This window comes from Natrix helvetica (assembly GCF_964273705.1).
Source record: "Natrix helvetica genome assembly, chromosome: 11".
In the NCBI taxonomy this organism is placed as follows: domain Eukaryota; kingdom Metazoa; phylum Chordata; class Lepidosauria; order Squamata; family Natricidae; genus Natrix; species Natrix helvetica.
The window spans coordinates 14954038-14976553 of record NC_138562.1 but is presented as its reverse complement, the minus strand read 5'-3'; the positions used below and the strand labels follow the sequence as shown (position 1 = coordinate 14976553).

The window sequence follows — 22516 nt, the reverse complement described above, 5'->3', positions numbered from 1 at the left end:
TTTGGAAGGGAGCTCTGACATTTGGCAAATTCCATTCTTCTAGGTATTGCTGACTGCAGACACTCAGCTTCTCCACTGTCATTTCTTTCCAGTAATTACCCTTTTAAATAGTGGAGAACTGGAATAAATTGGCTGCTGCCAAGTTCTTTTTTAGACCCAAGCCATAAGAACAGAGAGAAAAAAAATTCCCATCAGACTGGTGTTAAAGGCCAGGATGAAGTAGGAAGAAGCTGCCTGGATGTCTACATAAGGTTCTCCTGCTTTCATCTGGATGTCTCCCCAGCTGGACTGTTTTTGGACACGGGTCTGCTATTTATTTTTATTTTTTTACATTTTGAACTGTCCGTCTCCCTCTTGAGAGTCTTCCAAAATTATCGGAAGTAGCCCAAGTGACACAAAGAATTTAAGTCAAAAACTCAATGAAACTAATCAGTGACAGTTACAATTGTCCAGTAGAACTTTCCTTAGTGCTAAATCTCAAAGCCATCACCTATTGTTCAACACAGGGAGACGGTTGATTCTGAGCCACTCAATGTTGACTGAGCCTTCCATCCTTCCAAGGTTGGTAAAATGAGGACCCAGATTGTTGGGGGCAATAGGCTGACTCTGTAAACCGCTTAGAGAGGGCTGTAAAGTACCATGAAGCAGTATATAAGTCTAAGTGCTATTGCTATTATATGCAAAAAAGCCATTAGATGCTAGGTGATGTCCTTCAGAACATTTAATCGCATGTTAGCAAAACTTAACATGCTTAAATCCCTCAAGATCCATTTGAACAGCTGTTCTTTGTGCATTTTTTATAATCTTGGCAAGGTAACGAACTCACCTATCTATTATTCATTATATCATTCCTGTCCGGGAAAGACAACGAGGATAGCTGTTTTGCTTTCCAAAATGGTCCTTGTTTCCTACAAAACTGAGCCCAGGAGTTTAGCATGATAAGTTTAGCTTATTAAAAGTGACTGTGATTTTTTTTATTAAAAAAAAAAAAAACCACCAGTCTCCCTAGGGACCAGCTCACATTTAGTGAACTCTTCCCTGCCACATGTTAAAGAAACTGATTGAGGGTGTTTCTCTCCACTATTTGATGATGCTGTGCTGGAAGAAAAATGAGGAGGGGGGGCATACCAGTCAGTGTCATTGAATTGTCCCACAGGAAAGTGGTAATGACAAGACCACTCACCAACATGAGACAGATTAGAGTTTAACTGAATACAGTACAAATTATTCTGGCATGTTTCTGCTGCGGAGGAAATGCACATTAACATAGCCACGAGGAACTATCCCTTAGCCGCAGTCTATCCCTAATGAGTTCTGAGAATCACATTCTAAGATTCAGAGAAAGTACAATAGAGTAGGACAATAAAATCAAGACTTAACAAGGAAAAAAAATTGGAGATACTTAGCCCTGAAGAAGAATGAGGAAGAAAAAGAGTATGCTTCAATTACCTAAAGGGGCATCACAAAGAATGTTAACTTTCTATCATCCACAAAAAACATAGGACATAAAATAATGAGATTAAGTTGCTGGCTGGGGAATTCTGGGAGTTGAAGTCCACAAGTCTTAAAAGTTCCCAAGTTTGGACACCCCTGCCCTAGATTAATAATCCTTTCCCAACTGCATAATTCTATGAACATAGAACAGAAATTATTCAAAACTCTTGTCTTAATTTATTCCTGTCACATGTTAAAGAATCGCAAATGGTAAGACGGGCAAATGGAATGAATAAATAAAAAATGGTTATTGTATTCATTGTTGTTATTACTAGGATAATTTTTTACACTCCAGTAAAATTACATAGGATGGTACCAAACAGCATAGCACATTCTTAATTTACTACTTGAACACTTAAAAAGAATGACAGCTTTCTGCTGTTTACATCTATGGGCATATTTAATTCTATTTTTCACACTTTTGAGCCACCCATTTCCATCGGATACAGGCCCCACCTCTGCCGGCAGAAGGACCATGCTGTGGTTCCTGACGATCAAGGAATTCTGACTGGCAGGGTCTAGAAGAGTCTTTATTGCAGTGGATCCAGCCCTCTGGAACATTGTATCCCCTAAGGTGAGATCTGCAGCCCCCATTTTGGCCTTCTAGAGTGTCCCTTGCAGAAGGACCCTGCCAGACCTTTGAGATAAGCTAAGTCAGACCTGGCCCAAACTCATGCTTGACTCCATTCTTTTCGTTTATAACTTTTATTGTTTTATCAAAGTATAAAATACAAAGAGCAATAAAAATAGGAAATTAAGGGAAAGAAAAAGAAACGGGGAAAATATGAGGTACAAATATGAGGAAGAAAGAAAAGACACTTTTTAACACAGTATAAGATAGCAATATTACAACCTCTTTTTTTGTTACTTTTACACATTTGTATATAATTAACCATTTTATAACAAAAAATCTAATCAGCAAAACTCAAAGTCGGTTCCATTTTTTTTTTCATCATTAGGAAAAAATCCAGAAGTAATTTATCTCCAAATAAAATATTTATCTCCAAATAAAAAACCAATTCTTTTTTAATAGATCAATTTAACCATTACGGCTTTAACTTCCTTGCTTTTGAAATAATATGTATTTCTATTTGCACTTAATAATCTTTATAAATGATCACCATTTATATTAACAAAATTCACTGCATTCTATTGGATTCTTTAACCTTAAAAGGGAATAAATGTTTGTGTCATCCATTTTAAGACACTAAGCTTTAAAAAAAAACATTTCTAAAATTAAAACATTCTAGTACATCTTTTTTTTAAACTTCCTCTCAGCATACATATTTTAAAGTCCACTTTCATACCAATAAAATTCCACCTAAGTCCAGTTAACTCATTCAATATAGATCACTCAAAGAGTATTTCTGGTGAAAAGATGGACCAGGAAAGGATGTCTGTGGGTTTTTTTCCCTGGAATATATCAACAGAAAGAACCGGTATTCCATTAGTTTATGAGACTCTCCTGGGTTAGGAAAAGTCCCAGAATCATCCCACAAGATCCTCCGATACAGCAAAAGGTTTGCAAGTAGCTTCAGGAGGTTGTAAGATCATTCTGGGACTTTCCCTAACACAGGAGAGCTCTTTCCAAGAAGCTTGTGTGCCGAAAGCTGAGGGGTAGGGTTGTAATTAGTTCATGAAGAAGTAGCCATTCTGGAATTTATTTTTCAATTGGGTTGTAGGTTGTGCCTTTCATTCCTTAATCATTTTTAAGGACTCTGAATCTTCATTAAACTGGAAGAGGCTAGCTTTAGCTACAGCCTGCTATCTTTAAAAAAATGAATATAAAGGCAGAAAATTGTCGTGGTTCTAGATGATTTTTAGTCATTTGTAGCTTGACTATGTGCTTTGCTATGGGTGACTAAAACTAAAACGTTCTGATTTTGATGATTCCCGATTGGTCAGCAATTCTTAGGCGAGTTCCAAAAAAGCCACTCTTTGACTAAAGAGGAATTAAAAAGATGGAGGAGCAAATTATTAGAGATGTGCTTGAAAAATATTTCAATAAAATCCATCAGTTTGTAGAACAGCTATGCTCCAAGGATGTTAAAAAGACTGCTCAACGCCATTCAAAGTGAAAAGGTTACTTCTACTAAAAGCCAAGCGATTAGGGTAATGCAAAGACACAACTCAAGTTTGAGTGTAAAAATTCCTAGGTTAAAATTCCCCTTCCCAAGCTATAACCTTTGTTATTTTCACATTATACAGTCATATTTAGAGAAGATGTTTTGGTAACGGGTCCCTGTCGTGTTCTGGTAGATGGATATGTGCTGCATTCGCAGGACCACGGCCTTGAGATGTCTCCGGACGGCTTGACTGTCGTTTTTGGTTTCCCATGTCTTCCTTGCTGCTATGGAAGCTGGCAGTATGCTACCATTCCTGCAGAAGACAAACAGCTCTTTAAAATCATGTGCCATGGATCCTCTGATGGGTGTTATTCATCCTAACCAAAGACCACTTTTGCAGATATGGTAAATGAGAGCCATGGGTTCTACTTTGACTCCTCATGACTTTATTCAGTTTCCTGTCACCCATGGTACCATTTATGCAATAACTTTGGCAGCTCTTGAGCTGTCACAGATGATTGTAACATCTGTTGCTTCTTCTTGTTAGGCACCTATATAACAGGATTTTCATTTACCCATTTCATTTTTTCCCCTCTATTTCTATAGCACTCTTCTTGCAAAATCAGTTAGGAGAAGCAATAAAAAGCAATCTTAAACTGTCTAGTAAAACCAAGAACACTTATAAAAAATGAAAACATCATTTTGGAAGGGAGATGGGAAGAAAATTTAAAAGACAGTCTGGTCTTTTTTTTTTTTTTTTGGTCTGCTATTATCCAATTAATGCCGGGGGTTGTCATATCTCATATATCAGTGGTCCATGTTATGTGCTCACATCAAGATGCTTTGTCTTTTAATGTTCAGCAATAGAATTTGATATACCCATCTTGTTCAATAACAAGGGAGAGATGCTGTGAGTTATGCGCTCCCGGATGAATGAGATGGAAGAATCTTGGGGGTCTTGATATATTGCCCCTTATAATTTTCCATTCCGATGATGGACTACAATAGTGGGAACGAAATGGGACAAGTGAGACATTTGCATGCCCACGTCTCACACCCCCATTGCAGTTGATCCAGCTCGGGCATTCATTTTAGGTTGGTTGTCCGTCACCACTCCACCCTCACCACTGGTCCTGTGTCCTTCTACTCACCAACCCCCCTGCTGTGTGAGCATGCTGAATTGTTCAGCGAGATTTACTCCTGGTGATTCGTGGCTACGTGACAACTAAACACCAGCCAATCCTTGCAGCGAGGGATGGGCCTCTGCCTAATCAGGGGATGACAGCAGCCTCGGGTGCCAGAGAGGCAGGAACAGAGCAGTGGGATATGAAAAGAATACAGTGGGGTGGGGTAAGGGGGAAATCCAGCATCCTGCTCCTGGCACCATCATGAGTCCCAAACTCCACATTCCGAGATGCCGGCCACCTCACCCTCAAGCTCTCCTATGCCAGGTTGGCAGCGTTTCTGTACAAAGTGCAGCAGTGTCAACAAAAACAGGGGATTGCCACGCCCTCCATGGGTCAACTGTGGGAACCCAAAACATCTGGGGGGGGGCTTTGAGATAACCCTCTTTCCCAGGAAACATGCACTCCCTTTGCCCCTTTGAAAGTACCCAACATCCACCATAAAAGGGATTTGACACATTCACGCAGGGTGACTGGCAGAGCCACAAATGTGCATAAAAACGCAGCACTTTTATGCACACTTTGGAGACTTCCTGCCAGCCAGGTACCTTTAAGGGGCTGCTTCAGTGAGTGAGCAAGCATGGCTGAATGGCTAGCTGGGGAGGGATGGCATCCACAGCCGAGGGAGTTGGCAGTGCTGAAGGATGGCGGACGTTTGTTGGCATTGCACCTCACCTATTGGTTGGCTGGGCTGGCATTACGAGAAGGCAGGGACCTATGCCAGAAAACGTCCACCAGCCTCAAAGGCTACCCCAACACCCCTTGGCCACAAACAGCTTTTCCCCACATAGCCACCAATCAAGCCTGCAAGATGAGCTTGCTCACTCGGCCCCTTAAAATATCAGCCACACCTAGTATTAAAATTGGCAGCTGAGGTTTTCTTTGTGGTTCTAAGACCCATCGCCAAGGATAAAATTATTCCAGGAAAGAAAACTATAAAATCTATTGTCAATAAACAGTTACACCTAGCATTAAAACAGGATTTTTGTTCTTGGTTCTAAAAACCACCACCATGGCTAAAATTATGCCAGACCATAAAACTATGCAATGTATAGTGTGTTGTACTCATGAAACTGACTTACGATTTGTAGTAATCTTCTATAGATCCATTTTGATTAACTTGGTGAAGTAGCATTAGTGACAAGGATGATATTTATTCTTGTTTTCCATTCCTCTTCCATTTTCACCATCCACATTGCAGGTTGAAAACTGAGTCCTCTGCTTTTCAAGACCGTGTGGTACATGCCTTTGAGATTTAAAAAACAACAACATTACTTCAGCTGCCATTGGAGTTTTGCTCTCAAGAATATAAAATGCATGATAATTAGTATTACCTCAGAAGAAGGTGCTACATTTACCTACGCAGGAACAATCAACAATCAGTTACTGAAGGCCATTAACCTCATCTTCTATATCCTAACATGTTGAAGAAGAATATTCAACTAAAATTACCTCAGAGCATAAAAGGCAACATCACAGCCGAAGACTAATAGGGCTTGGGAGTGCTCTCTTGTTTCTTCCTATCATGTGCCCAGCAAAGGATAAGTATTTCCAAGAAGACGACAACAGGCAGCAGGATTTCACTTCTTCCTCCTCTCAGTTTACGAAGCTGGAAACCTATACAATTTTTTCTTTGCCAACTAGCATTAAAATGGGCTGTGACGTTTTCTTTCTGGTTCTAAGAACCTTCGCCATGGTCAACTTACGCCAGGCTAGAAATCTATAATTTTCATTACCTATCAACAGCAACACTTAGCATTAAAGTGGGTTTTCATGGCAAAAATAAAGGAGAGGATTGCCATTTCCTTCTCCGGTGGATTACGTTTTGTCAGAGCCCAAGGTTATGACGTGTTTGTCTTGGGTGGCCCAAAACGACATACGCCATAGCTTACTTGAGCTACGCAAGCCCCTTCGCCACGACAAGGCAGTAATCCATGAAGGGGACCCTATCCTTATTACCTATCAACAGCCACACCTAGCATTAAAATGGGCCATTGAGGTCTTTTTTCTGGTTCTAAGAACCTTCGCCATGGCCAAATTACGCCAGGCAAGAAATCTATAAAATCTATGACCTACCAACAGCCACACCAAGCATTAAAATGGGCCATTGAGGTCTTTTTTCTGGTTCTAAGAACCTTCGCCATGGCCAAATTACGCCAGGCAAGAAATCTATACAATCTTTGACCTACCAACAGCCACACCTAGCATTAAAATGGGCCATTGAGGTCTTTTTTCTGGTTCTAAGAACCTTCGCCATGGCCAAATTACGCCAGGCAAGAAATCTATAAAATCTTTGACCTACCAACAGCCACACCTAGCATTAAAATGGGCCATTGAGGTCTTTTTTCTGGTTCTAAGAACCTTTGCCATGGCCAAATTACGCCAGGCAAGAAATCTATAAAATCTTTGACCTACCAACAGCCACACCTAGCATTAAAATGGGCCATTGAGGTCTTTTTTCTGGTTCTAAGAACCTTCGCCATGGCCAAATTACGCCAGGCAAGAAATCTATAAAATCTTTGACCTACCAACAGCCACACCTAGCATTAAAATGGGCCATTGAGGTCTTTTTTCTGGTTCTAAGAACCTTCGCCATGGCCAAATTACGCCAGGCAAGAAATCTATAAAATCTATGACCTACCAACAGCCACACCTAGCATTAAAATGGGCCATTGAGGTCTTTTTTCTGGTTCTAAGAACCTTCGCCATGGCCAAATTACGCCAGGCAAGAAATCTATAAAATCTTTGACCTACCAACAGCCACACCTAGCATTAAAATGGGCCATTGAGGTCTTTTTTCTGGTTCTAAGAACCTTTGCCATGGCCAAATTACGCCAGGCAAGAAATCTATACAATCTATGACCTACCAACAGCCACACCTAGCATTAAAATGGGCCATTGAGGTCTTTTTTCTGGTTCTAAGAACCTTCGCCATGGCCAAATTACGCCAGGCAAGAAATCTATACAATCTATGACCTACCAACAGCCACACCTAGCATTAAAATGGGCCATTGAGGTCTTTTTTCTGGTTCTAAGAACCTTCGCCATGGCCAAATTACGCCAGGCAAGAAATCTATAAAATCTTTGACCTACCAACAGCCACACCTAGCATTAAAATGGGCCATTGAGGTCTTTTTTCTGGTTCTAAGAACCTTCGCCATGGCCAAATTACGCCAGGCAAGAAATCTATACAATCTTTGACCTACCAACAGCCACACCTAGCATTAAAATGGGCCATTGAGGTCTTTTTTCGGGTTCTAAGAACCTTCGCCATGGCCAAATTACGCCAGGCAAGAAATCTATGCAATCTATGACCTACCAACAGCCACACCTAGCATTAAAATGGGCCATTGAGGTCTTTTTTCTGGTTCTAAGAACCTTCGCCATGGCCAAATTACGCCAGGCAAGAAATCTATGCAATCTATGACCTCCCAACAGCCACACCTAGCATTAAAATGGGCCATTGAGGTCTTTTTTCTGGTTCTAAGAACCTTCGCCATGGCCAAATTACGCCAGGCAAGAAATCTATGCAATCTATGACCTACCAACAGCCACACCTAGCATTAAAATGGGCCATTGAGGTCTTTTTTCTGGTTCTAAGAACCTTCGCCATGGCCAAATTACGCCAGGCAAGAAATCTATAAAATCTTTGACCTACCAACAGCCACACCTAGCATTAAAATGGGCCATTGAGGTCTTTTTTCTGGTTCTAAGAACCTTCGCCATGGCCAAATTACGCCAGGCAAGAAATCTATAAAATCTTTGACCTACCAACAGCCACACCTAGCATTAAAATGGGCCATTGAGGTCTTTTTTCTGGTTCTAAGAACCTTCGCCATGGCCAAATTACGCCAGGCAAGAAATCTATAAAATCTTTGACCTACCAACAGCCACACCTAGCATTAAAATGGGCCATTGAGGTCTTTTTTTCTGGTTCTAAGAACCTTCGCCATGGCCAAATTACGCCAGGCAAGAAATCTATAAAATCTTTGACCTACCAACAGCCACACCTAGCATTAAAATGGGCCATTGAGGTCTTTTTTCTGGTTCTAAGAACCTTTGCCATGGCCAAATTACGCCAGGCAAGAAATCTATAAAATCTTTGACCTACCAACAGCCACACCTAGCATTAAAATGGGCCATTGAGGTCTTTTTTCTGGTTCTAAGAACCTTCGCCATGGCCAAATTACGCCAGGCAAGAAATCTATAAAATCTATGACCTACCAACAGCCACACCTAGCATTAAAATGGGCCATTGAGGTCTTTTTTCTGGTTCTAAGAACCTTCGCCATGGCCAAATTACGCCAGGCAAGAAATCTATAAAATCTTTGACCTACCAACAGCCACACCTAGCATTAAAATGGGCCATTGAGGTCTTTTTTCTGGTTCTAAGAACCTTCGCCATGGCCAAATTACGCCAGGCAAGAAATCTATAAAATCTTTGACCTACCAACAGCCACACCTAGCATTAAAATGGGCCATTGAGGTCTTTTTTCTGGTTCTAAGAACCTTCGCCATGGCCAAATTACGCCAGGCAAGAAATCTATACAATCTATGACCTACCAACAGCCACACCTAGCATTAAAATGGGCCATTGAGGTCTTTTTTCTGGTTCTAAGAACCTTCGCCATGGCCAAATTACGCCAGGCAAGAAATCTATAAAATCTTTGACCTACCAACAGCCACACCTAGCATTAAAATGGGCCATTGAGGTCTTTTTTTCTGGTTCTAAGAACCTTCGCCATGGCCAAATTACGCCAGGCAAGAAATCTATACAATCTTTGACCTACCAACAGCCACACCTAGCATTAAAATGGGCCATTGAGGTCTTTTTTCTGGTTCTAAGAACCTTCGCCATGGCCAAATTACGCCAGGCAAGAAATCTATAAAATCTATGACCTACCAACAGCCACACCTAGCATTAAAATGGGCCATTGAGGTCTTTTTTCTGGTTCTAAGAACCTTCGCCATGGCCAAATTACGCCAGGCAAGAAATCTATACAATCTTTGACCTACCAACAGCCACACCTAGCATTAAAATGGGCCATTGAGGTCTTTTTTCTGGTTCTAAGAACCTTCGCCATGGCCAAATTACGCCAGGCAAGAAATCTATACAATCTTTGACCTACCAACAGCCACACCTAGCATTAAAATGGGCCATTGAGGTCTTTTTTCTGGTTCTAAGAACCTTCGCCATGGCCAAATTACGCCAGGCAAGAAATCTATAAAATCTATGACCTACCAACAGCCACACCTAGCATTAAAATGGGCCATTGAGGTCTTTTTTCTGGTTCTAAGAACCTTCGCCATGGCCAAATTACGCCAGGCAAGAAATCTATAAAATCTATGACCTACCAACAGCCACACCTAGCATTAAAATGGGCCATTGAGGTCTTTTTTCTGGTTCTAAGAACCTTCGCCATGGCCAAATTACGCCAGGCAAGAAATCTATAAAATCTTTGACCTACCAACAGCCACACCTAGCATTAAAATGGGCCATTGAGATCTTTTTTCTGGTTCTAAGAACCTTTGCCATGGCCAAATTACGCCAGGCAAGAAATCTATAAAATCTATGACCTACCAACAGCCACACCTAGCATTAAAATGGGCCATTGAGATCTTTTTTCTGGTTCTAAGAATCTTTGCCATGGCCAAATTACGCCAGGCAAGAAATCTATAAAATCTATGACCTACCAACAGCCACACCTAGCATTAAAATGGGCCATTGAGGTCTTTTTTCTGGTTCTAAGAACCTTCGCCATGGCCAAATTACGCCAGGCAAGAAATCTATAAAATCTTTGACCAACCAATAGCCACACCTAGCATTAAAATGGGCCACTGAGGTCTTTTTTCTGGTTCTAAGAACCTTCGCCATGGCCAAATTACGCCAGGCAAGAAATCTATAAAATCTATGACCTACCAACAGCCACACCTAGCATTAAAATGGGCCGTTGAGGTCTTTTTTCTGGTTCTAAGAACCTTTGCCATGGCCAAATTACGCCAGGCAAGAAATCTATAAAATCTATGACCTACCAACAGCCACACCTAGCATTAAAATGGGCCATTGAGGTCTTTTTTCTGGTTCTAACAACCTTCGCCATGGCCAAATTACGCCAGGCAAGAAATCTATAAAATCTATGACCTACCAACAGCCACACCTAGCATTAAAATGGGCCATTGAGGTCTTTTTTCTGGTTCTAAGAACCTTCGCCATGGCCAAATTACGCCAGGCAAGAAATCTATAAAATCTATGACCTACCAACAGCCACACCTAGCATTAAAATGGGCCATTGAGGTCTTTTTTCTGGTTCTAAGAACCTTCGCCATGGCCAAATTACGCCAGGCAAGAAATCTATAAACTCTATGACCTACCAACAGCCACACCTAGCATTAAAATGGGCCATTGAGGTCTTTTTTCTGGTTCTAAGAACCTTCGCCATGGCCAAATTACGCCAGGCAAGAAATCTATACAATCTTTGACCTACCAACAGCCACACCTAGCATTAAAATGGGCCGTTGAGGTCTTTTTTCTGGTTCTAAGAACCTTCGCCATGGCCAAATTACGCCAGGCAAGAAATCTATAAAATCTATGACCTACCAACAGCCACACCTAGCATTAAAATGGGCCATTGAGGTCTTTTTTCTGGTTCTAAGAACCTTCGCCATGGCCAAATTACGCCAGGCAAGAAATCTATAAAATCTATGACCTACCAACAGCCACACCTAGCATTAAAATGGGCCATTGAGGTCTTTTTTCTGGTTCTAAGAACCTTCGCCATGGCCAAATTACGCCAGGCAAGAAATCTATAAAATCTATGACCTACCAACAGCCACACCTAGCATTAAAATGGGCCATTGAGGTCTTTTTTCTGGTTCTAAGAACCTTCGCCATGGCCAAATTACGCCAGGCAAGAAATCTATAAAATCTATGACCTACCAACAGCCACACCTAGCATTAAAATGGGCCATTGAGGTCTTTTTTCTGGTTCTAAGAACCTTCGCCATGGCCAAATTAAGCCAGGCAAGAAACTTATAAAATCTATGACCTACCAACAGCCACACCTAGCATTAAAATGGGCCATTGAGGTCTTTTTTCTGGTTCTAAGAACCTTCGCCATGGCCAAATTACGCCAGGCAAGAAATCTATACAATCTTTGACCTACCAACAGCCACACCTAGCATTAAAATGGGCCATTGAGGTCTTTGTTCTGGTTCTAAGAACCTTCGCCATGGCCAAATTACGCCAGGCAAGAGATCTATACAATCTTTGACCTACCAACAGCCACACCTAGCATTAAAATGGGCCATTGAGGTCTTTTTTCTGGTTCTAAGAACCTTCGCCATGGCCAAGTTACGCCAGGCAAGAAATATATGCAATCTATGACCTACCAACAGCCACACCTAGCATTAAAATGGGCCATTGAGGTCTTTTTTCTGGTTCTAAGAACCTTTGCCATGGCCAAATTACGCCAGGCAAGAAATCTATAAAATCTATGACCTACCAACAGCCACACCTGGCATTAAAATGGGCCATTGAGGTCTTTTTTCTGGTTCTAAGAACCTTTGCCATGGCCAAATTACGCCAGGCAAGAAATCTATAAAATCTATGACCTACCAACAGCCACACCTGGCATTAAAATGGGCCATTGAGGTCTTTTTTCTGGTTCTAAGAACCTTAGCCATGGCCAAATTACGCCAGGCAAGAAATCTATAAAATCTATGACCTACCAACAGCCACACCTAGCATTAAAATGGGCCATTGAGGTTTTCTTTCAGGTTCTAAGAACCTTCGCCATGGCCAAATTACGCCAGGCAAGAAATCTATAAAATCTATGACCTACCAACAGCCACACCTGGCATTAAAATGGGCCATTGAGGTCTTTTTTCTGGTTCTAAGAACCTTCGCCATGGCCAAATTACGCCAGGCAAGAAATCTATGCAATCTTTGACCTACCAACAGCCACACCTAGCATTAAAATGGGCCATTGAGGTCTTTTTTCTGGTTCTAAGAACCTTCGCCATGGCCAAATTATGCCAGGCAAGAAATCTATACAATCTATGACCTACCAACAGCCACACCTAGCATTAAAATGGGCCATTGAGGTCTTTTTTCTGGTTCTAAGAACCTTCGCCATGGCCAAATTACGCCAGGCAAGAAATCTATAAAATCTTTGACCTACCAACAGCCACACCTAGCATTAAAATGGGCCATTGAGGTCTTTTTTCTGGTTCTAAGTACCTTCGCCATGGCCAAATTACGCCAGGCAAGAGATCTATGAAATCTTTGACCTCCCAACAGCCACACCTAGCATTAAAATGGGCCATTGAGGTCTTTTTTCTGGTTCTAAGAACCTTTGCCATGGCCAAATTACGCCAGGCAAGAGATCTATGAAATCTTTGACCTCCCAACAGCCACACCTAGCATTAAAATGGGCCATTGAGGTCTTTTTTCTGGTTCTAAGAACCTTCGCCATGGCCAAATTACGCCAGGCAAGAAATATATGAAATCTATGACCTCCCAACAGCCACACCTAGCATTAAAATGGGCCATTGAGGTCTTTTTTCTGGTTCTAAGAACCTTTGCCATGGCCAAATTACGCCAGGCAAGAGATCTATAAAATCTATGACCTCCCAACAGCCACACCTAGCATTAAAATGGGCCATTGAGGTCTTTTTTCTGGTTCTACGAACCTTCGCCATGGCCAAGTTACGCCAGGCAAGAAATCTATAAAATCTATGACCTCCCAACAGCCACACCTAGCATTAAAATGGGCCATTGAGGTCTTTTTTCTGGTTCTAAGAACCTTTGCCATGGCCAAATTACGCCAGGCAAGAAACCTATACAATCTTTGACCTACCAACAGCCACACCTAGCATTAAAATGGGCCATTGAGGTCTTTTTTCTGGTTCTACGAACCTTCGCCATGGCCAAGTTACGCCAGGCAAGAAACCTATAAAATCTATGACCTCCCAACAGCCACACCTAGCATTAAAATGGGCCATTGAGGTCTTTTTTCTGGTTCTAAGAACCTTCGCCATGGCCAAATTACGCCAGGCAAGAAATCTATGCAATCTTTGACCTACCAACAGCCACACCTAGCATTAAAATGGGCCATTGAGGTCTTTTTTCTGGTTCTAAGAACCTTTGCCATGGCCAAATTACGCCAGGCAAGAAATCTATAAAATCTATGACCTACCAACAGCCACACCTAGCATTAAAATGGGCCATTGAGGTCTTTTTTCTGGTTCTAAGAACCTTCGCCATGGCCAAATTACGCCAGGCAAGAAATCTATAAAATCTATGACCTACCAACAGCCACACCTAGCATTAAAATGGGCCATTGAGGTCTTTTTTCTGGTTCTAAAAACCTTCGCCATGGCCAAATTACGCCAGGCAAGAAATCTATAAAATCTATGACCTACCAACAGCCACACCTAGCATTAAAATGGGCCATTGAGGTCTTTTTTCTGGTTCTAAAAACCTTCGCCATGGCCAAATTACGCCAGGCAAGAAATCTATGAAATCTATGACCTACCAACAGCCACACCTAGCATTAAAATGGGCCATTGAGGTCTTTTTTCTGGTTCTAAGTACCTTCGCCATGGCCAAATTACGCCAGGCAAGAAATCTATAAAATCTTTGACCTACCAACAGCCACACCTAGCATTAAAATGGGCCATTGAGGTCTTTTTTCTGGTTCTAAGAACCTTCGCCATGGCCAAATTACACCAGGCAAAAAATCTATAAAATCTATGACCTCCCAACAGCCACACCTAGCATTAAAATGGGCCATTGAGGTCTTTTTTCTGGTTCTAAGAACCTTCGCCATGGCCAAGTTATGCCAGGCAAGAAATCTATAAAATCTATTTTCAATCATATCCCCAACTAGGAATCATAATACATGATGGCAAATACTTAATTTCACAATGTTTTGGCACACTTAAGTATAATGCCAGTTGGGAAACTGACCATAATAGACCAATCAATCATGTTTGGAAATTTTAAAAAGCCCAATAGTATGACAAATTAGCCATCAATAGTTCCATAAACAATATGTACATCTATGAACAAGGCGGCGCCATCAACAATACCAAAGGAATCAAAAAGGACTAAAACTTCTCACCAGCAATCCTATAGGAGCATCAACTACAAATTCAACATTAGACCAACAGTCATGAACAATACCTGAATCAAAGAAGTGTCAAACAAGTGAACAACAAATAGCCCAACCAAAGAACCTCAAAGACCGCTTTTACAGAGTCTGAAAGCACAAATCCAATAGAACGTAAGCTGAAAGCAAACGTCACTCTTTCCTAGCACTGACATTCCATAATCTGGTTAAGGAATCATCTTGAAGATTCATTAGCCAAAGTAGGGAATGCCAATGGTAGGAAAGGGTGAGTTTGCTCTCAGCTCATGTTCTAGTGAATTGTGGTTTCAGAGTCGGTAGAAGTGGTCTTTGACGTTCGTTGGTTCGGCTATTTGTTCACTTCCTTGATGTCAATGCCAGACAGCACCAAGGACCCTTAATTACAATCACGAACCACAAATCTCCGCCATTATTTGTATACAAGCATCATTTTAAAGCACATCATCAGTTTTACTTTCAGTTCTAAGAAGTCTGGCTGGTACTGGCATAAATGTGGGAGAGAGGTGATCCAAAAGGATTCCCTTGCAGTCGGAGTACTAAGGGTGTCCTCAGAGACTGGAGGCGGCTTGCAGGTGAGTGCTTTGACTCCTCCAGAGTGATTCACCCTCACTGCTCACTCATGGACTGAAAGGTTCACCCAATGGAACTCGAGAGGCCTCCCAGTGTGTGTGATAAGGCAGAATGAGACAGGCAGGTGGCCAGACTGCTGGGCTCATTCATTGCGTCGCAGAATGGAAACTCAGGGACTGAACAACCTCCACAAGTAGGGGCATCACCCCCATCTCCACGCTTTAATATGGGAAATTCCTTGTGGGGATCTCTCTGGTTCTAAAAAACACTGCCAATGATTAAAATTATCTCAGATCAGAAATTGTTTATACATTTTAGATACATTTGCCGCATTTATGCTTACTGTTTTTACCATCGTTGCTTTTTTTTATATAGAAAAGTTATCTAAAGCATGCCTTAGGGTCAGCTTTAGCAAGTCCCAAAAGTTTCTGCAGTAATAAAACGCATGTTGCCAACAGTACCTGTCAAGCTTCTTAGTTAAACACAATACTGTTTAGTTAATGAAAGTGACCCTACTTTTGATGTCTTCGTCTGCTTGTCCGTTGTCAATCATGTAGAGTGCCTTTTGGGGAAAAAAAATCAACGTTACCAGATGACCATCTGATGTTCAGAGACTAGAAAACCAATTCAGCAATTTTACAGTGGGGTTTTATGTTCTTTATCCTACAAGTGAAATTTACTGTTCCCAGAGAGATGGCCTCCATATAAGTTTTTCTTACACTCCAGGAGTAGAAAGGCATCCTTAAAATTGCCGTAAGGTCCTGAGAGTTTATCTTCGTGCAACAAAGTCAGGTCAGGTTCTGGGCCTGAAGCCACTTTAGTTAACTTTTGCCTTTAGTTCCTTGAAGTAACTAGTCCTCTACATGTTTTGCTTTTAAGGATTTGAGTCTTGGCTAGAATTATCTCAGGTCACAAGAATTAACTTTATTCCCAAGAGCAAGATCAGTTCCTGGATCTGAAGTAATTTTAGTTAACTGTTGTCTTAGCTGAACTAGCTAGCCTTCCACGCTGTGCTTCTTTTAGTTTAGAGTAGTAGAGTAGGAGTAGAGAATGGAAGGAGAGTGGAGTAGAGTGGAACAGAATAGAATACAGAATAGAATAGAGTTTATTGGCCAAGTGTGATTAGACACACAAGAACTTTAAGAATTTGAGCCTTGGCTAGAATTCCCCCAGGTCCCAAGAATTCACTTTATTCCTGAGAACAAGGTCAGCTCCTGAGGTCTTAAGTCGCACTCACCTATGATGGTTTGGTCCTTTCAACAGGACATGGCTGAGATTAACCTCAGATTCCACTAATATTTTACTCTAAGAATTTAACCTTTGGCTAAAATTTCCTCAGACCTCAAGAGTTGCCTTTATTCCAAGTAAGTAAGGTCAACTCCTGGACCTGAAGTAATTTTAGTTAACGTTTGTCTTTATGTAGCTAGTCCTCTACATGCTTTGCTTCTTTATTTGGCCAATACTTTATTTTGCCAAGAACTGAAGAACTTGAGCCTTGGCTAGGATTACCTCAGGTCCCGAGAAGTCACTTTATTTCTAAGAAGATCAGCTCTTGAGGTAATTTTATCTTTAAAACTGATTTTATGTTTGACTCCCCTGTGGTGGTTTGGTCCTTTCAACAAGACATGGCTGAGATTACCTCAGCTCCACTAGTATTTTACTTTAAGAACTAGAATTTAAGCCATTTAGCTCTAAAACTACTTTTAAATCTGACTTGCTCTGGAGGTTTGGTCCTTTTTAACAGGATGTGGCTGAGATTACCTCAGATTCCACCAGTATTTTACTCTAAGAACTTAAACTTTGGCTAAAATTTCCCCAGACCTCAACAGTTGACTTTATTTCAAGAAAGTAAGGTCAATTCCAGAACCTGAAGTAATTTTAGTTAACTTTTGCCATTACCTGAAGTAGCTAAGTCCTCTACAAGTTTTACTTCAAGAATTTGAACCATTGCCTCAGGTGCCAAAAATTGACTTTATTCAAGAAAGCCAACTGCAGAGACTGAAGCAATTTTGCCTTTAAGCTGATTTTAACTCTTTCCACCTGTGGTGGTTTAGCCCCTTTTAACTGCATGCACCTGACTTAAAAGTTGGCTCAGCATGATTCCTCTTAAGCTAATTTTAACTCACCTGTGGTGGCTTGGTCCTTTTTTTTTTTTTAAACAGGACACGTTTGAGATTACCTCAATTTCCACCAATATTTTACTCCGGGGAAAACTTGAGCCTTGACTAACATTAAACAGGACCCAGAAGTTTGCCTTATTCCCTGAGGGAAACGGAGGCAACTCACCCTTGGGTGAAGCTGAGGTATTGGGAGTCCTTTAAAACAAGACGCCTAAATCGAGACTTTACTCAGCCACCCCTGGCGTTGGACTCCTAAGAATATATCCGCCCTGGTTAAAATTACCACAGGTGCCAGAATAGCTTGAACAGGTTAAGAGTTGAGACCTTTGAGGTCGTCTAGTCCAACCCCCCTGTAATTATGCGTTTTAAAATATAAGCAAGGTTTAAAACCACGACGCATCTGCATGCAAGTCTGACCTAAGTTAAGATTCCATAGCCATTATTAATTAGCTCCCCTCCATAGCCATTATTAATTAGCTCCCCTCCATAGCCATTATTAATTAGCTCCCCTCCATACCCCGCAACGTCGAAGAGTTTCAGCTAGAATTACCTCAAAACGCCCAAAGCCACGTCCCGGCTTAAAGCGCGAGGTCTTGGGCTGCGGAGGCGCAATTGGGAGAGAAACATTTTTGGGAGGGTCTCCCGCGCCCCGCAGCATCGTCTCTTGCGAGAAACAAGAGACGCAGCAACAGCGGCGTCGGCTGCCTCAAGCAGCGCGCTCGCGTGCTTTGACTCAGTTTGAGGAGCCCGCCGTCTTTTTAAATCGACCCCGCCCCTCGCGGGAGGGTGGAGAAAGAGAGAGAGGCCGCTCAGCCAATCCGAGGGCTGGGTTTCTAAGAACAGCCAATCACAGCCGAGGTGGGTGTGGAGTAAGTGTGATGAGCGGTGGCCCGGGAAAAGCGTCGGGAAGCGGCTCATCGTGGCCAGGTGTGCCACGGCCGCACAGGTGAGGGCGGTTAGAGGCAGGCACGCCTCCGTCTGTGCACACGTGTGTGTGCGTGAGTGTGAATGCCTTCTCTTCCAGGCTTCGCCCCACCTGGGGAGCGACCTTTCGCCCCGCCTGGTGGTGGTGGGGATCCTTTGGACTACAAATCCTATCCTCCAGCCAGGCAGCCATCGCCCCTTTTGCATGAGAGGCTGGGGTAGCTTTATCCACCCCCCCTGAAAAAAATGCATTTTTTTAAAAAAAATGATCTTTATTATTTTTGCGGAGATGCTTGTGGACTGAGAGATCAAAGGGAGACTTGGGCTTCTACTGGGAATGTTTAGGATTACAGGTCCCATCAGCCATCTCCAGGGTGGGGTGGGGGGTGTTGATAGGGATGGTCCCTTCTTGCAACAGAGAATAAGAAGGCGAACAGGGTTGTCTTCCCCCTCCCCTCCAAAATACTCATTGTTCAAAGAACATCTGAAAATGTAATTTAAATATATATATATATTATTACATGCACATAAACAACACACATACAGTATAGAAGATGCTTTGGACTATAACTATAAGGTCCCATTAGTCAGTTTTGCGGGGTGGGGCTGATGAAGATTACTTCTCTGGCAAGAGATTGCCTCTCTAATTGTTGCCTTCCCCACCTAAATTTCAAGTCCTTTTTAAATTGTTGTTGTGTTTTGCTTGCCAAACAAGCAGCCCTTGGTTTTATTTTCTTGTGCAAATATTGAACTTATTTCTTCCAGTATCTTACAAAAAAAAAAAAAAAATTCAGGACTTTTGCTTTGTTTTCTAAGAATTCTGCTTCAATGTTACAAATGGGTTTTTTTTGATACATGATATCTTTAGCCCCCTGAAAATGAAAGAAAATTACCCAAATTTGAAGTTCTTTCCTCCATTCTCTATTGCAGGAACTCTTCCCTCCCATACACCCTCAGTTAAATGTTTTCAAAAGAGGTGCTTGTCCAAAAGTGTATAGGAAGTTAAAACCCAGCCCTTCTCCTAGAAAAAATGAAATATTCTGGGAAATATTGAAAAGGCAGAATATTATATTTCCCTGGATAAGAAATGAAAAAAAAAACATGTTTTTAGGCAGGAAACAGGCTCATGCTTAATAGCCCACACCTTTGTCAATGGACCATTAAAAAAGCCTGGGCCAGTCTATTCTACATAACAAAGGTCTCCCCCTTCAGCTCCAGGGTGATGTGATTAAGGCATGATACTATTAGCCCTTTACCCATCTCACCACAGGGCACCTGGGAAGAAGCAATGCTCAACCAAACTTGGACATCTCTGCCTCTTTTCTTCTTCACCCAACATCTGGAAGTGTGTGATCTCCCTTTTCTGTTCAGGAGCTCAAGCCATGTGATCCTGTTCACCATTAAACCATCTTTCTAAGCAGCCTCCGTGTTTCCAGTGTCTTTTTCCCCACTTGGAACTGAACCCAGAAGGACATTTCTTCCAACAAGTGCAAAATAATAAATGGCTGCCTTGGTTATGTGTCTTTATTCATGGTTTAAATGTAGTTTATGGAACTAGCCACATTTTTTTTGTCCTTGAATGACAATGAACTGTAAGTTATCAATATGATCTACTTTCACAGAGGTGGTGACCGATTCTTTGTTCTGGACATGCCCAGCTACTGATTGATTGAGTGATTGATAAAATCACCTGCTTTCTATGTTGTGCGTTAGACTAAAGTTTCAATGGAGAAACTGATCTTTTGGATGTTGTTGTACCACTCTAGATTTTAGTACTTCCTGCCAATTGATATGCTGCCAGAGTCTGCTAGGGATTGCAATCCAGCAACATCTGGAAGCACAGCATGTTCCTGTACATGATTAAATATTGTATGTTTTTTGCATGTTTTTTCCTTGTTAACTTCATAATTCCTCTGGTGCTGCATAAAAGGGACCTCAATCTGATAAGATCAATCTTCCTTCCTTCAGGCTCTGGACATCATTCTTTGGCTTTCTCATCTATGCAGAAGAGATAGAACACCTAAACAATGACTTTCAAAAGATAACCAAAGAGATGGAAGCACTTGCAAAACAGACAGTCTGATTTGCTACAGCAGATCCAGCAACAAGAGAAGCAGAATAAATCCTTAAAACAGAAGCAAGAACAGCAGAAACGAAGTCAGACTGAGACTGGAAGCAAAAATGAATAGAATAGAATAACAGAGTTGGAAGGGACCTTGAAGGTCTTCTAGTCCAACCCCCTGCCTAGGCAGGAAACCCTACACCACTTCAGACAAATGGCTATCCAACATCTTCTTAAACACTTCCAGTGTGGAGCACTCACAACTTCTAGAGGCAAGTTGTTCCACTGATTAATTGTTCTAACTGTCAGGAAATTTTTCCTTAGTTCTAAGTTGCTTCTCTCCTTGATTAGTTTCCACCCATTGCTTCTTGTCCTGCCATCAGATGCTTTGGAAAACAGTTTGATTTCCTCTTCTTTGTGGCAGCTCCTGAGATATTGGAACACTGCTATCATGTCTCCCCTAGTCCTTCTTTTCATTAAACTAGACATACCCCGTTCCTGCAACTGTTCTTCATATGTTTTAGCCTCCTGTCCCCTAATCATCTATGTTGCTCTTCTTTGCACTCTTTCTAGAGTCTCAACATCTTTTTTACATCGTGGCGACCAAAACTGGATGCAGTATTCCAAGTGTGGCCTTACCAAGGCATTATAAAGTGGTATTAACACTTCACACGATCTTGATTCTATCCCTCTGTTTATGCAGCCTAGAACTGTGTTGGCTTTTTTGGCAGCTGCTGCACACGGCTGGCTCCTATTTAAATGGTTGTCCACTAGGACTCCAAGATCCCTCTCACAATTACTACTATTGAGTGAGGTACCACATATACAGCACCTGTGCATTTTGTTTGTCAAATAATGTGTATGGGTAGACAACCATAGATTTCTTTTCTAAGGTTATGGACTGTTTTCAGACATAAATATGAAGCTAAATTTCTTATGTGATGCCCCATAAAATACTTACTGTGTTTTTATTAATTATGGTTAATTGATTAGTTCCTGAGCAAATCAAAACTATGGTTCCCTACCAGCCCAATTCCAAAAAAACATTATATTAATACTCTTGGATCATCTCTGAACTCCAAAGGAAGCTACTTAGCAATGGGAATCAGGTTTGTTCTCGTTCAGCTCCTTAAAAAGAGAAGTAAAATATATATAAATGGAACAAATTCCTTTTTTCTAGCCACTTCTAAACAACCTGAAAGTGGCAGGAGGTAGACCATTGATGTGAAAATTTAAAATGATTTAAAAAAAAAAAACCTCTTGAATTTGTCACCCTTTAAAAAAAAAACCTTAGGAAACACACAACCCATGACTTGTGTTTGAGGCTGCGTGCTTGGAGGACACATTGTATTCTGAAATCTGTATTCGGTTTGTCTTGGGAAACAAATGGCTGCAAATCTTTTGACAACTATTCTCAGCCATGAAAAACAAAAACAGCTCAGTGCAAGCCATTCTGCAGCTGACCATATAAATCCATCAAACGCACTCATATGTTGCTTACTGTATCATAGCTACTGTGCACACTTTTTGCACAGACCCATGGTGGTGGGTCAGCTGAGATGACCCAGAGTGACATGGTCATGGCCATGTGGCCGCGATGAATAGTGGAGACCACAGAACAAACTGTTGTCCAGCTGTGTCCTTGGTGACTTCTCTCTTTCGGTGGTGTTGGGTGTTTTTTTTTTTTGACTTTTTTTTAGTTATAACACTCTCTCAGATACGTGGCCTCTGGCAGTCAGCTGCCAACTTGTGCCTTTATTGAGTTATAGTGCACCCGTGCACGTACGCACACTTGCAAATGTGTGAAAAATTGAAACAGCGACGGCTGTTGCAAGAGGAAAATGTGTGAAAAATTGAAATGACAAAAGACCGGTGTTATCAGCTTCCCTCACTGTCATGGACAAACCAGAAAGCTGCAAGCAGTCCTTAACTCATAAAGAGATAA

General features: G+C 41.6%; 1 long non-coding RNA gene across 1 annotated transcript; it reads right to left on the bottom strand.

Moving 5' to 3' along the window:
• Positions 1 to 2486: 2486 nt before the first annotated feature.
• LOC309397705 lies at positions 2487 to 18295 on the bottom strand. Its single transcript, XR_014176308.1, has 4 exons — positions 18136 to 18295; positions 15982 to 16027; positions 5827 to 5990; positions 2487 to 3873 (listed from the first exon to the last, which is right to left on the bottom strand). It is a non-coding gene; the product is annotated as an uncharacterized lncRNA (long non-coding RNA).
• Between the last annotated feature and the right edge of the window lie 4221 nt (positions 18296 to 22516).